The sequence below is a fragment of the Phyllostomus hastatus genome, unplaced genomic scaffold (assembly GCF_019186645.2).
Source record: "Phyllostomus hastatus isolate PE091 unplaced genomic scaffold, TTU_PhHast_1.1 phas_scaffold_182, whole genome shotgun sequence".
In the NCBI taxonomy this organism is placed as follows: Eukaryota; Metazoa; Chordata; class Mammalia; order Chiroptera; family Phyllostomidae; genus Phyllostomus; species Phyllostomus hastatus.
The window spans coordinates 14706348-14719669 of NW_025334013.1; positions in this window are offsets into that span (position 1 = coordinate 14706348).

Consider the following 13322-nt stretch of genomic DNA (forward strand, 5'->3'; position numbering starts at 1 on the left):
CCATTTTTCTCTTTGCCCCCCTCCACCTGGTACCCCCATTCCCTCCAGCAATTTCCCCCCTTAGTTCATGTCAATGGGTCATGCATATAAGTTATTTGGCTACTGCATCTCCTACACTGTTCTTCACTTCCCCTGTCTATTTTGTATCCACCATTTTTCACTTCTTAATCCCTCCACCTTTCCCCTCAATCTCCTCTCTGCCCCTCTCAACTGATAACCCTCCAAATGATCTCCATATCTATGATTCTGTTTGTGTTCTGCTTGTTTGCTTAGTTTGTTTTTTTAAATTCAGTTGTTGATAGTTGTGAATGTATTGTCATTTAATGTTCATAGTTTTGATCTTCTTCTTTTCTTGTATAGTTCCCTTTAACATTTCATATAATAATGGCTTGGTGATGATGAACTCCTTCAGTTTTACCTTGTCTAGGAAGCACTTTATCTGCCCTTCAATTCTAAGTGATACTTTTGCTGGCTAGAGTAATCTAGGTTGTAGGCCCTTGATTTTCATTGCTTGAATTCTTCTTACCAGTCCCTTCTTGCCTGCAAAGCTTCTTTTGAGAAATCAGCTGACAGTTTTATGGGAACTCCTTTGCAGGTAACTATCTGCTTTTCTCTTGCTGCTTTTAAGATTCTCTCTTTATCTTTAACCTTTGGTATTTTAATCATGTGTCTTTGTGTGGTCCTCTTTGGGTCCATCTTGTTTGGGACTCTCTGTGCTTCCTGGACTTACTTGTATGTCTATTTATTTCAGCAAATTAGGAAAGTATTCTTTCATTATTTTTTTCAAATAAGTTTTCAATTTCTTGCTCTTCCTCTTCTCCTTCTGGCACCCCTATGATTCAGACGTTGGCACGTTTGGAGATGTCCCAGAGGCTCCTTAGCCTATCTTCATTTTTTTTTAAATTCTTTTTTCTTTTTGCTGTCCTGATTGAACATTTTTTCTTTGTGTTCCAAATCTTTGATTTGATTCTCACCTTCATCCCCTTCATTGTTGGTTCCCTATAGATTTTTCTTTATTTCACTTAATGTAACCATCATTTCTGCCTGTGTTTTTTTATGCTGTTGAAGTACCCAATGAGTTCCTTGAGCATCCTAACAACCAGTGTTTTAAACTGTGCATCTGATAGGTTGCTTATTTCCATTTCGTTTAGTTTTTTTTCTGGAGTTTTGTTCTGTTCTTTCATTTGGGCCATATTTCTTTGTCTCGTTTTGGCAGCCCTGTGTTTGTTTCTGTGTGTTAGGTAGAGCTGCTTTGACTCTATCTTAGCAGCTTGGCCTATTGTAGAAAAGTGCACCTGTAAGTTGTATGGGCCAGAGCCTTAGGTAGTCGCCAGGGTGGTGCAACCCGTGCCGCCACTCTGAGGCTCTGTGTGGGGGAGGACTTGAAGAGGGGACAATGTCACTGCCTGGCCTTTGGAATACTACCCAGGAGGAAGCTGCCTCCCTGCACTCACCCCAATGCCAGCCACCTCATCTCTCCCTGAATGCCACTGGTGCCCTTCCAGCTGTTTCCCGGAGCTGAATCCCAGAGGGAGTGTGTCTACACAAGTCCCAAGTCCATTTTGGGCTCTTTCAGAGGAGTCTCCCAAGAAACCCACAGTTTCTTCTACTGCTCCAACCCCCACTGGTTTTTACAGCCAGAAGTTATGGGGACTTATCTTCCTGGCTCTGGAACCCTGGGCTGGGTGGTTGGTCTGGGGCTGAGACTCCTTGCTCCTGAAGTACCCATCCTGCTTTTTATCCACCATGCATGGATGCGGGACCGCCCATTCTGTATCTCCTCGCTTCTCTGTGTCTCTGCACCTCTCCACGCCTTTCCATGTCTCTCTGTGTATCTCCGCATCTCTTACCCATCTGAATGAATGTGGCTTCTTTAAATCCTTGGTTGTTGGACTTCCATACAACTTGATTTTCTAACATCTCTGGGAAATGGTTGTTTTGTCATCTAGATGTAATTTTTGCTGTAGTTGTACGAGGAGGTGAGGTGTGTTTACCTATGCCTCCATCTTGGCTGGCAGGAAAGATATTCTTGAAAAAAATGTTTCTTGGGAAAAAATACATTATAAAACTGTATATACAATATGAATCCAATTTTCACAATTATATAAATGCATAGAAATACATAAAAGTCTTAATAGTACTATAATTAGTTCTGAGTGGTAGGATCACAGGTGATGTTTGTTTTCTTTATTTCCAAAATTTTAACAGTAAACACAAGACTTTTATAACTAGGGGAAAAAGTTATTTTAAGACATTAAAATGAGGCTCAGATATAACAAGTGATTTCACCTTAAGGAGATTTCAGGTAGCAATCTGTGTGCTAGAATAGATTATCTGAGCCTTAGATGCTAAGGAATATAAGGAATGAATGTGAGCATTAGCAGTGAATTCACCCACAGAGCAAAGTTAGTGGGGGCCGAAGCTTAAAAGAAGAGCCTGTACTTAGGTAAATAAGTTCTGTGTGCCCCAGAGTTTCCAAACCACAAGTAGGGAATGTCTGGAAGGGAACACGGAGTCCTGAGCAGCGTGGCTCAGTTGGCTGGGTGTGGGCCTGCAAGGTGAAAGGTCCGTTCCGGGTCAGGGCGCATGCCCGGGTTGCGAGTTGGGTCTCAGGTTGGGCATGTACGAAGGCCAGCCAGTTGATGTTTCTTTCTCCCTCAATTTTTTTCCCTCTCTTTCTCCCTCCCTTCCCTGCTCTCTAAAAATAAATAAAATCTTTAAAAAAATAAAAGAAAAAGAACACTGAGTCCTCTTTACTCTGGGAAGTTGGCTTGTTGCCTACACATTCGAGTGAGAAGGCATATAGGAAAATGCCAGGCACGTCTTGTTAAATACATTTAAAGAGCATGCTTCTAATTGACTCTGTGCCCACGGAGACAGAGACAGTGCTGCAACCATCTGTGACAATTGTCTGAATTAAACAATTGTATCGATAAAATTAATCTTCATGTATGGACTCAAGGTTTTGATTCTGCGGATGGAGACAGGCTCAAAATTCCATGGCTGTAACAGAATATGTCCTTATGAACTCCCTTCCAGCAAGTACCGTGCTTGCTCTGTTTATAAGAAAGAAAAGGGAGGGGGAGGACTTCCTGTGAATACATTTAAAGAGTACATTTCATTACATGGTTGTAGCATAACTGGTTTGTATATAAATGGCATGATGATGATAGTGAAAGCTAACATCGAATAAGAACTAACTATATGCCAGATACATGCTAGTCGTTTAATCTGCATTATCTCATTTAGTCTTCTTTACTGTGAGGTAGGTACTATGACTCTCCTTACTATACAGATGAAGCAACTGAGACTGGATGACATTACAAGGTTTTGTGACAATATACAAGGCTTAGGGGGTAGACGATAAGACCCTTCCTGTGCCGGCGAGGTCACAGTTAAATTTAAGGTTAGTTTCATATAGTTTATAATTCACTCATCTTAATTTTAACCAGTTTAGTTTTATATCAGTCACGCTCCCCATCAAGCACTACCCAACCCCAGAAAGTAACAAGCACAAAACACTGTTGTCAGCTTGCTTAAAGGTGTTTCCTGATGAGTGTCACTGAGCCGATCATCAGAGACTGTTTGAAACAAGCACACACAAGTAAACACAGTCAACCTGACTGGGCCGTGTCATTTGGTCAAACATTGTTACGAGTATGTCTGTGAAGGGGTTTCTGGGTGAGATCAATATGTGAATCAGTAAACTGAGTGAGGCTGATTGTCCTCCCTAATGCGGGTGGCCTCCAGGAAATTAATGGAGGACCTGAACTGAACGAAGAAGCTAGGTAAGAGGGCACTTCGCCTGCCTGATAAGTTGAGTCGGAACATTGGTACTCTCCTGCCCTTGGACTGGAACTTACTCCATCGGCTCTCCTGAGTCTCCAGCTTGCCAGCTGCAAAGTTCGGGACTTCTCAGTCTCCATGTCCACGTAGCCAATTCTTTAAAACAAATCTGTTTCTATGAATCAATCAATCGATTGATCAACCCTTAATCACACATATTTTATTGGTTCTGTTTCTCTGGGAAACCCTAATGCCTGTGGCTATAACTACAATTTGTTTATTCATTCACCTCTTGCTGGACATTTGGGTTGTTTTGGATTTGGGGCCATTATAAATGAAACTTCTATGAATACCTGTGCACAAATCTTTTCGGGGATATATCTTTTCAGTTCTTTTGAGTAAATAGAAATGGAATTGCTAGGTCATATGGTAGGTCATCCAGGAAACAGGACAGGATGGGATGAGAGATGCAAGAGATTTCTTTGGGTTAATGCCTGTGAAAAATAAAAGGGAAAAGGAACAGAAGTCACCAGGGAGGGTCTTCAGACCACATCTGATTCTGTAAAAATGAGGAAGCAAGAGAGATTGGATGGGAAGAACCTCATGTTTCAGCACAGCTCTGAGAAAGTTCCCCCCGCTCAACAGGGAGCCATGGCATAAAGATGGCCCATCGAAGAGTCCTGTGTTGGGCAGAAGTGGCCAGGCCCTAGTACAGTCTTTGGTTGGACCTGCCTGGGAAGAGCTTGGCCTCTTCGTGGTAATCTATGGAACCCTCATAGTAATCTGTGGAACCCTTGTGCAATGCATGAGAATATAAAATGCTGCAGTTGCTGTGGAAAACATTTTGGGGCTTCCTCAATGAATTAAGCATAGAATTACCTTATGATCTAACAATTCCACTCCTGGGTATGTCCTTGAAAGAACTGCAACAGGCATTCAAACAAAAACTTGGGCATGAATACTCATACCGGCACTATTCACAATAGCCAAAGGTGGAAACAACCCAAATGCTCATTGACTGGTAAATAGGATATGGTACGTTCATACAGTGGGGTATCGTTCAGCCATAAAAATGAATGAAGTACTGATACATCCCACAGTGTAGGAAACATTATGATAAGTGAACCAAACCAGACACAAAAGATCACATGTTGTGTGATTCAGTTTATATGAAATACCTAAAATAGGTAAACTATAGAGACAGAAAGCAGAAAGTGGTTGCCAGGCCTGGGGGAGGGGAACATGGGGCAGGACTGCTCAACGGGTATGAGGTTCTCTTGCCGGGTGCTGAGAATGTGCTGGGACTGGGTGGTAGTGATGGTTGCATGACACGGGGAAGGCATTAAATGTCATGGAATTGTACACTTAAACACAGTTAAACTGGCCAGTTCTGTGTGTATTTTACCACAATAAAAAAAGAAAAGAAATGAATCTATCAGTGACGTTGGACACTTGCGGTCGTTCCTCATTTTTATTATTAAAACCAACTCTGAAATAAACATCACTGTACATGCAAATCTGTGTGCCTGTTGGTGAGGACAAACTCCTAAGTGTTGAATGGCTGAGCCAAAAATAAGAAAAAATCTGAGGACCCGATACACACAAGCAAATGCCCTTTGGAAAGTCGTGCAGGTTTCGCTCTCTGTACTCATTCGGTAAACGTGCAATAAATACGTGGGAAGTTTCTACTCTGGGCCAGGCACTCTGTTAGGGCTGGGAATAAACTGAACAACGAGCCACAGTTCTCAGGGTCTGAAACCTACCTGGGTGACACAGCCACATGAATAGCCAGTAACAATAAGGTACGATAATGACAGCTGGGAATTTGGGGTGGTGCTGAAGCACTGAGCAGAAGGACTGAAGTCAGTGTCTGTTTGGAAGGCAGGTGATAGCCAGGAGATCTAGGAGTTTTCTCAGCCTGAGTCAGCCACTCCCACCAGTTCTGGATATTTCCTTAAAGAAGAGGTTGCAATTTTTATACATGAAAACTTTCACTTCTTAAAACTATGTGTATTTGATTGCTGGTGAAGATGAAGTTCTTCCTCGTGTTTATGGATCATGTCTATTTCTTCTTTTGTCCACTTTCCCATTAGGATGGAAATGTTTTTCTAGGATTTTGAAGAGTTCTTCATACAGTAAGGATATCTCTATTCCAATTGTTTTAATGGCAAATATATTCTGCTAGTTTGTAGTTTGCTTTCAGATCCTGTGTGGGGGGAGCTCTGACTAGTGTGGCTCAGTTGGTTGAGTGTCTGCCTGCAAAGTGAAAGGTTGCCAGTTCGGTTCCTGGGCAGGGCTCATGCCTAGGTTGTGGATTTGGTCCCTGGTTGGGGTGTGTGAGAGGCAGCTGACGGATGTTCCTTTCCGTCTCTTTCACCCTCTTTTCCCCTCTCTGAATGTAAATGAATAAAATCTTTAAAAAATCTTGTATAGGGTGGTTTTAACAGACAGCTTTATTGAGGCATAATTTACGTACCATAAAATATACCCATTGTAAGTGTACAGTTCAATGATTTTTATTATACTTTTAAATAAAATATAGTAAATGTATACAACTCAATGATATATACATATATACTCTAGTTCGGTTTATATATTAAGCATATAAATATATAGTAACATTATAGAACTGTACAAGGTGTTTTTTATTTTAAAAATATTTTATTTATTTATTTTTAGAGCGAGGGGAAGGGAAGGAGAAAGAGGGAGCGAAGCATCGATGTTAACACATTGACTGGTTGCCTCTTGTGCACCCCCAAATGGGGACCTGGCCTGCGACCCAGACATGTGCCCTGACCGGAAATGGAACCGATAACCTTTAGGTTTGTAGGACGACACCCAACCCACTGAGCCACACTAGTCAAAGCACAAGGTGTTTTAAAATATATATAACTTTAATTATATGTAACCATAGTTTTATTATTATTTTAATAATTTATTCATAATAAATAATTTATTAATAAAATAATTTATTATTTATTATTATTTTAAAGCTCAAGCTATTGTAGAGATTAAAAATACCAGTAAAAAAGTTTTTAAAATATTCTTTTTGGAACTATATTCCATAATCAGTTGTTGTTTATTTTCACATCTGGAATGTGAGAGGAAGCTCACAGTTACGGGGAAAAAAATCACGTTAGGTTTTTCACGTGGGGAGGACTCAGGCATGAAAAGCAAAGAATGCAGAGATTTAATTGTTTAGGTTCACTGCTGCTGTACTTGCAGCTATTTAACTTAACATCCAACCTGCTGGCCTGTGGGAGGATCAGGTGACTTGGAGCCCTTGGTGAGAAGGGGAAGCTGTCACGTAATACTGATTCAGTGCGAGATAAGGTCTGTCGTAAGCCTGCCCCACCTTATGACTTTTCCCTCTCTCCTGGCTCTGTGTGCAGCGTCCTACTTTGGGGCATCTTCTCTTCTTCTTCTTTTACATTTGACTCCTTGTAGAATCCTCTTTGCTCGGTGATAACTGTTGGAAAGGAGTGATTTCTGGATCCTTTGCATTTTTAATGGAATTGCAACCTTGGTCTTTGCCTGACGATCAAAACGTGCTCACCGTGGGTCATGCTCCTCACTGCCATTTCGTTCCTCTCCTGGGAGTGTCTCCCCTTTTCCCACGCTGCCACAGCCGAAGGCAGGAAGCCTTTTCCTTTGTCCCCTGGGCTTTCATTCTGTCAGGTGGGGGTTATCATCCTTATTCTCAGTTGAGCAGGCTGAGGGGAAGAGAGGGTAAGGGTTTCCCCAGGACCCACAGGGTAAAACGGCCCTGTTTGGGGAACTCCCCACTGTACGTGTCTCGGGGAGAGGCAGGGCCCGCCTCACCGCCTCACCGTTTGGCTGATCTAGAGCCCACACTTGTTTTCCCAGGCTCCCTTCCAGCGAAGGTGTGGCCTGTGATGTAGGCTTCACCAGTCACAGGCCTCTTTCCCGGATTTAGACAGTAGGGTGGGAGCCACACTAAAGTAGGGGCCACAGAGAACTCTCCTTGGTCACTGTGGGGGCCCCAGGAGTGGTAAAGAACAGTGTCCAGCACCACACAGCACTCCAGCAAAGCATCTTTTTCGTTGGGAGTGGCATGTGGAGTCCCGGGGTTTCAACCCTCAGCATCATGGGAGTCTTGGGAGTGAGTGAGGTCCCTACGGGTGGGCGTGGAGGGAAGGATGCTATTGACTGTCGTCTTCTGATGGGCCGTGTGGCTCTGGGTAATGAGCCTCTTAGTGACATCCTTGAAAACCTGAAATCAGAGAACCTTCCCCCAAATGTCGGGATGGCCTGATACCAAGAACAATTCTGGGAAGGATGCAAGCCGCTACACATAACTAAGATTATCTTTCCCCCCTCTGAGTAGGTAAAAGCTCAGAACCACATATAATTTGGTGCAGAAATATAAAGAAAAGATTCTATCTTGCATTCAAGTGTTATTGAGCAGAAAATATTAGCTGTACTTGAAAAACAATTCACACGTTTTAATTTTATTTAGATCTCCACTTCCCCCACCCTTATAATCGTAGTCATAATGATTTGACTGTTCACACTGAGAGGGAAAACCCGGTCTGGATCTGAAACTTTTGCTCATTAGGATGCCTCCCAGTTCTCTTGAGTGACATCAAGACAGGACTTTAAAACAGCAGGCAGCATCCTTCTTGCACTTCACCTGCCACTTGACCACAATGCTGTGTCGCCCTTATGAGGAACGTAATGCCTGATTCACAGAGAAAACCCCCCAAAGCTGGGGTGTCAGAGGGAAGGAGACAAGGGCTACCAACCACAGGCAACCGTCTCAAAGCCTATATAGAATAAGTTCTAGGATCCAGGGTTTTCAGGGTGAGGGGAACGTCTGGGGATGCCCTTTGGGAGGAAGCATGGAGAAGCAGGGACCCCAGTGAACTCTTCCTGGTGGCCGAAGTGGTCACAAGAGTGGCACAAGAATGTAGGTGAGGCCAAAAAGACTAGTCAAGTGTTTCCCAGTGCTCGAATATCCTAAGAAGTTCCCAAGACATCACCCCCCTTTGACAGATGACAACACTGAGGCCCACAGTGACGCCATCAGGATGGAAACTGGCGAGCGCTGGTTTTCTTTTCTTTTTTAAAAAAGATTTTATTTATTTATTTTTAGAGAGGGAAGAGAGGGAGATAGAGAGAGAGAAACATCAATGTGCAGTTGCTGGGGGCCATGGCCTGCAACCCAGGCATGTACCCTGACTGGGAATCGAACCTGCGACATGATTTTCTTTCTAGCAAGTTTATGCTGTGTTACTGCTACTTCCAGGTAATTGAGTGTTCTCGTTATTTGCATTTGTTCAATGAGGCCACAAGAGCGTCAACCTGTAGGGAGACTATGGAGCATGCAGAAGGTGCTCCAATGGACAACGGACAGAAAAAATGAGCTTTGGATCCTCATTGCAGCCACTTTGTGGCTGTGTTGTGAACCCTGGGGCAGCTGACTTAGTCTCCCGGAGCCTCAGCTTTCTCACCCAAAGATAAGGATAATGGTTCAAACCGCATAGGATTTCATAAGGATTGAATGTAGTAATGTATGTAAAGTGTCTTGCACATGGCAGGTGATTAATAAATATCACATGAATGTTGTCGTCCTCATTTCATGTCCATGATGAAGCGTTAATCAATAAAAGAGTCCTTTGCTCAGTATCACAGATTAATGTAGTTTCAGTCCTGTTGGTAGAGACCCAAGACCAGGAAACAATGGATATCAAGAAGATAAAATGTGAAACCTTAAAAGGTTCACAAATCGAAGAGCTGCTAAACATGGATGTTGAGGCTGTGCGCAATCCCGCACAGGGGTATTGTTTACACAGACCACGATGTCAACGGTGACCTCTGGCTTTGTTCAGTATGCAACCTGAACAGTCCTGTGCAGTGGCCCTGAGGATAATATATGATTAAGAGTTTTCAGTGAGTAATTGGATGTTTTGTAACAAGGAGAGTCGAAAACAAAGATGTCTTCAGATTTTATGATTAGAAGGGCCCGTGCGGGTTATTGGGTGTAACTTGCTTATTTTTCAGATGAGGAACCAGGGCTCCAGAGGAGGCAAGGGTCACACTTCATCCCGGGCAGAACTGGGACAAGAACCATGTCGCTAGGTTCTTTGCTAATTGTTTTTTGTGTTCATGAACCATTTTCTTTGTTGGTAGGAGTTAGCATTCTGAGCCGTATCTCACAACCTCCATAGGAAGAAAGATTTATAGCTGCTTTGCTTCTTCTTATCTTTGCCAGGAGCAGACTCAGAATGGCTAAGCAAACTTTTGTTTAGTTCTTGGCCTCTGCTTTTCAGATCCTGCAGGTTTTCTCAGGGCCCACAATTCCTGTTGAGCAACATCTCTCTGAATGCATTTCGTTTGCTTCTGTCTTCGCCTTGCTATTAGCTGGCTAGCTGTGTGGTTTACGAACACCTTCAACCAGGTTGCTAGCTTGGCAGTAATCTGAGAACAGTGTCTTTGGAGGCCAACTGAATTTCTTTGAAGTTTGCGATGGAGAATCGACGAACTTCTTCAAATTATAATTCAGACTCAAATAGGCAAAGTCATAGTGGGGCCTATGAGAGGCTGCAGGAAGCTGACATTGACATTGGGCAGTAAGTGCCGTGGGCTTCAAATTTATTGCCCCCTGATGCGCTGCCAATTCATTTTCCCTACCCTCCATAGCCAGGTATCAGCCAGTAAGCAGATATGTGGGAGGCAACATGCCACTAGGTGCTGCGGGGAGCCAGGATGGCTAGCTGGTCTCTCCGTGGCGTAGACCAGAGGACGTCAGACAGTGGGAAGAGTCCCGAGGGCTGGTGCCTTTGGGAGGGGGCTGCGTGGGGGAATGGGAGCTGAGCCACACCTCAAAAATGGGGTCGTCTTACAGGAGGCGAGGCTGAAAAGAAAAAGAGATGGGAGAATGCCTTTTAGGTGGGGGAAATGATAAGCTCAAGGGCTCACAGGGAAACATATACGAGTTGTTGTGTTTGGTAAATAAAATACGGGTCAGTCTGATTAGAGTAGGGAGAAGTTGTGAGAGGAAGCTAGGTCTAGCTTGGAGCTCCAAGCTGTGGGGTTTTGACTTTACCCTGAAGATAATGGAGAGCTGTGGAAAGCTTACAAACAAGAACAATATGAGATGAAGGTCGTCTTGGTAACCAACTTCAATTTAGTCTGAATTATAAAATATTTAGATGGAATGGTGATTGGTCTAAAAGAGGATTTCACATCACCCAGAGATGAATACAGAGATGGATTTTATATTTCACCTTTTTCTGGGCGGGGGGGGGGGGGGGCGGTGTCCTTGCATATTCTTAGGAAGGAAAGCATGAAGTTGTTAGAATTGCGTGCAAGTGAAATATAGGCAGAAGCATGGGAATGGACGCTGAGTAACCAAAAGGATAGGCTGTGCCAATCATGTGCCTATTGCTCTCAGCCCTTATCTGCCCCTGAGTGCTTGGCTCCGCCTTAGAGAGACGTGACATTTTCCAGGCTCCCATGCTTTCTGGTTTCTGCTCAGATGTTGTCAATGAAAGACAGTGGAAGATGGAGAGGATCGACTCCCTTCTTGCCTCCGGTTTCTCATGGCATCTTCTGCAGCAGTGGTGGCAGCGCAGCCGAGGCGGCCGCAGTGGTGGTGGTGACAGCACTGGTTTTAGTGCCGATGACAGCAATGGATACAGATAGTGACTGCAGGGACAGAAGCAAACACCTGCAAAGTACAGGCTCCTGGGTTCCTGCTCAGACAACTGGGCTCCAGCGGCCAACAGAGCCTTAGGGACACCATGCCTCTGAGCTTTGGGTAACAATTTCTGTTCCCTTAGCCCACGGTGGGGATGGTTTCCCGAAGTTAATTGTCTCTGAGTAATCTCCTCTCCCCTCTTCTTCTAATCTTCCAGTAGCCGGGTTCTGTATTAATTTCTTCTGTTTGAAATACCTAGACCGGTTTTCTTTTCTTTGATTGGATCCTGATTAATATGGTACATAGTATCTTTTCCTCTCTTGGTTTCTAGGAAGGACGTTCTTAGAACATTCCTCGCATCCTGATGGACATTCCTTCTCAGTCTCCCTTGCCAGCTGATTTCTCCTCTTCAATTTGACTCTTAAAATTGGAGTGCCCCGGGCTGTGAGAATGGTTAAAGACTTTCATGTGACTAGTTAGCTTTTCAAGTAATGTAAAGATCTAATCTGTAATAAAATTCTATCATCCAGGAGCACAGGAATTAATTAATTTCATTTCACAGGTGGGGAATTTGAAGATTTCTTGCCCTAGGGATTATTACTTTATTTTTAAGATTTTATTTATTTATTTTTAGAGAGAGGGGAAGGGAAAGAAAAAGAGAGGGAGAGAAACATCTATTGGTAGCCTCTCTCACTCCCCCAGCTAGGGGCCTGGCCCAAACTAGGCACGCGCCCTTTCCGGGAACTGGTGACCTTTCTGTTCCCAGGCCAGTGTGCAATACGATGAACCACACCAACCAGGGCACCCTCGGGACTATTTCACTGATACCATCTTGATTTCACATATTACTTCTATTTGTGAGGCTGAGACTTAATCCCAGATTGTTATACTGAAAGAAGAGTCACTTCTGGGATATTCCTTCATAAAAACCTCTACAGTCCAAGTTCTGATCACCTCCTTTGCAGGTTCAGAAATTACTTTTCTGTCGAGCCTATCCTGAAATCCAACAAATTCAATGACACAGAGTGTCCCCATAAAATGGTTACACTTTTCAGATGTTAAAGTTTAAGTCACCATTTTAAATAATGAATTCCTGATGGTGGACATTTGTAGTTTTAAGATAACTAAAGTGTTTCAACAATACTCAGTGTTCCAGTCCATGAACATGGTATCTCTCCATTTAATAAGGTAAGAGCATCCTGTTAGCACTTTGACCTCCTCAACGCCAGAGACCTTCACCTCTGCTCTGTCTAAGGCACCCACTGCCATGGCCAACCCCTGGACGTTGCATCACCTAGGATTCCCTCATTTCTGAAATCTTAAATTTAGAGATCTCACTGTGATCACACCCTCCCACCCTTCCACATTTTTCCACTCAGTTGTTCCCGTGGTTCAGGCAGCCGCTCGGTTCTGGCACCATCCGCTGTGTTGCCACCTCAATCTCCAGTTAGTACAGAGGCTTGTGGCACCTTCTCATGGCCCACCAGCAAGAGTCCTTTCTCCCCTTTTCTTCCAGGCAAAGTCTCTCCTGCTGCCTAAGCCGGCAGAGAGGGGCACCCCAAAACCGCGTGGTCCTAAGTCTCGTCCAAGCCGCATGGTCCTAACCTCTGCCAAAGCTGCATGATCCTCCTAGTGTGGCTGTGGCACCTGGGTTTAAATCCCTGTGTCAGTCTTCCTCTGCAGCCCCATTTCCGACTCCTCCCACAATCAGTTACACCTGCCAGCATTCGCATATTTTTCCAATCTTTCTTGGCTGCCATAGTAAGTCCGGGCAGGCATGGCCCCATGGTGTGGAGTCAATCTTCTCCAACACAGGCACTGTAACCAGGGGGAGTTGCTTCCTAGTTACATCCTCGGTTGAAATCACTCCCAT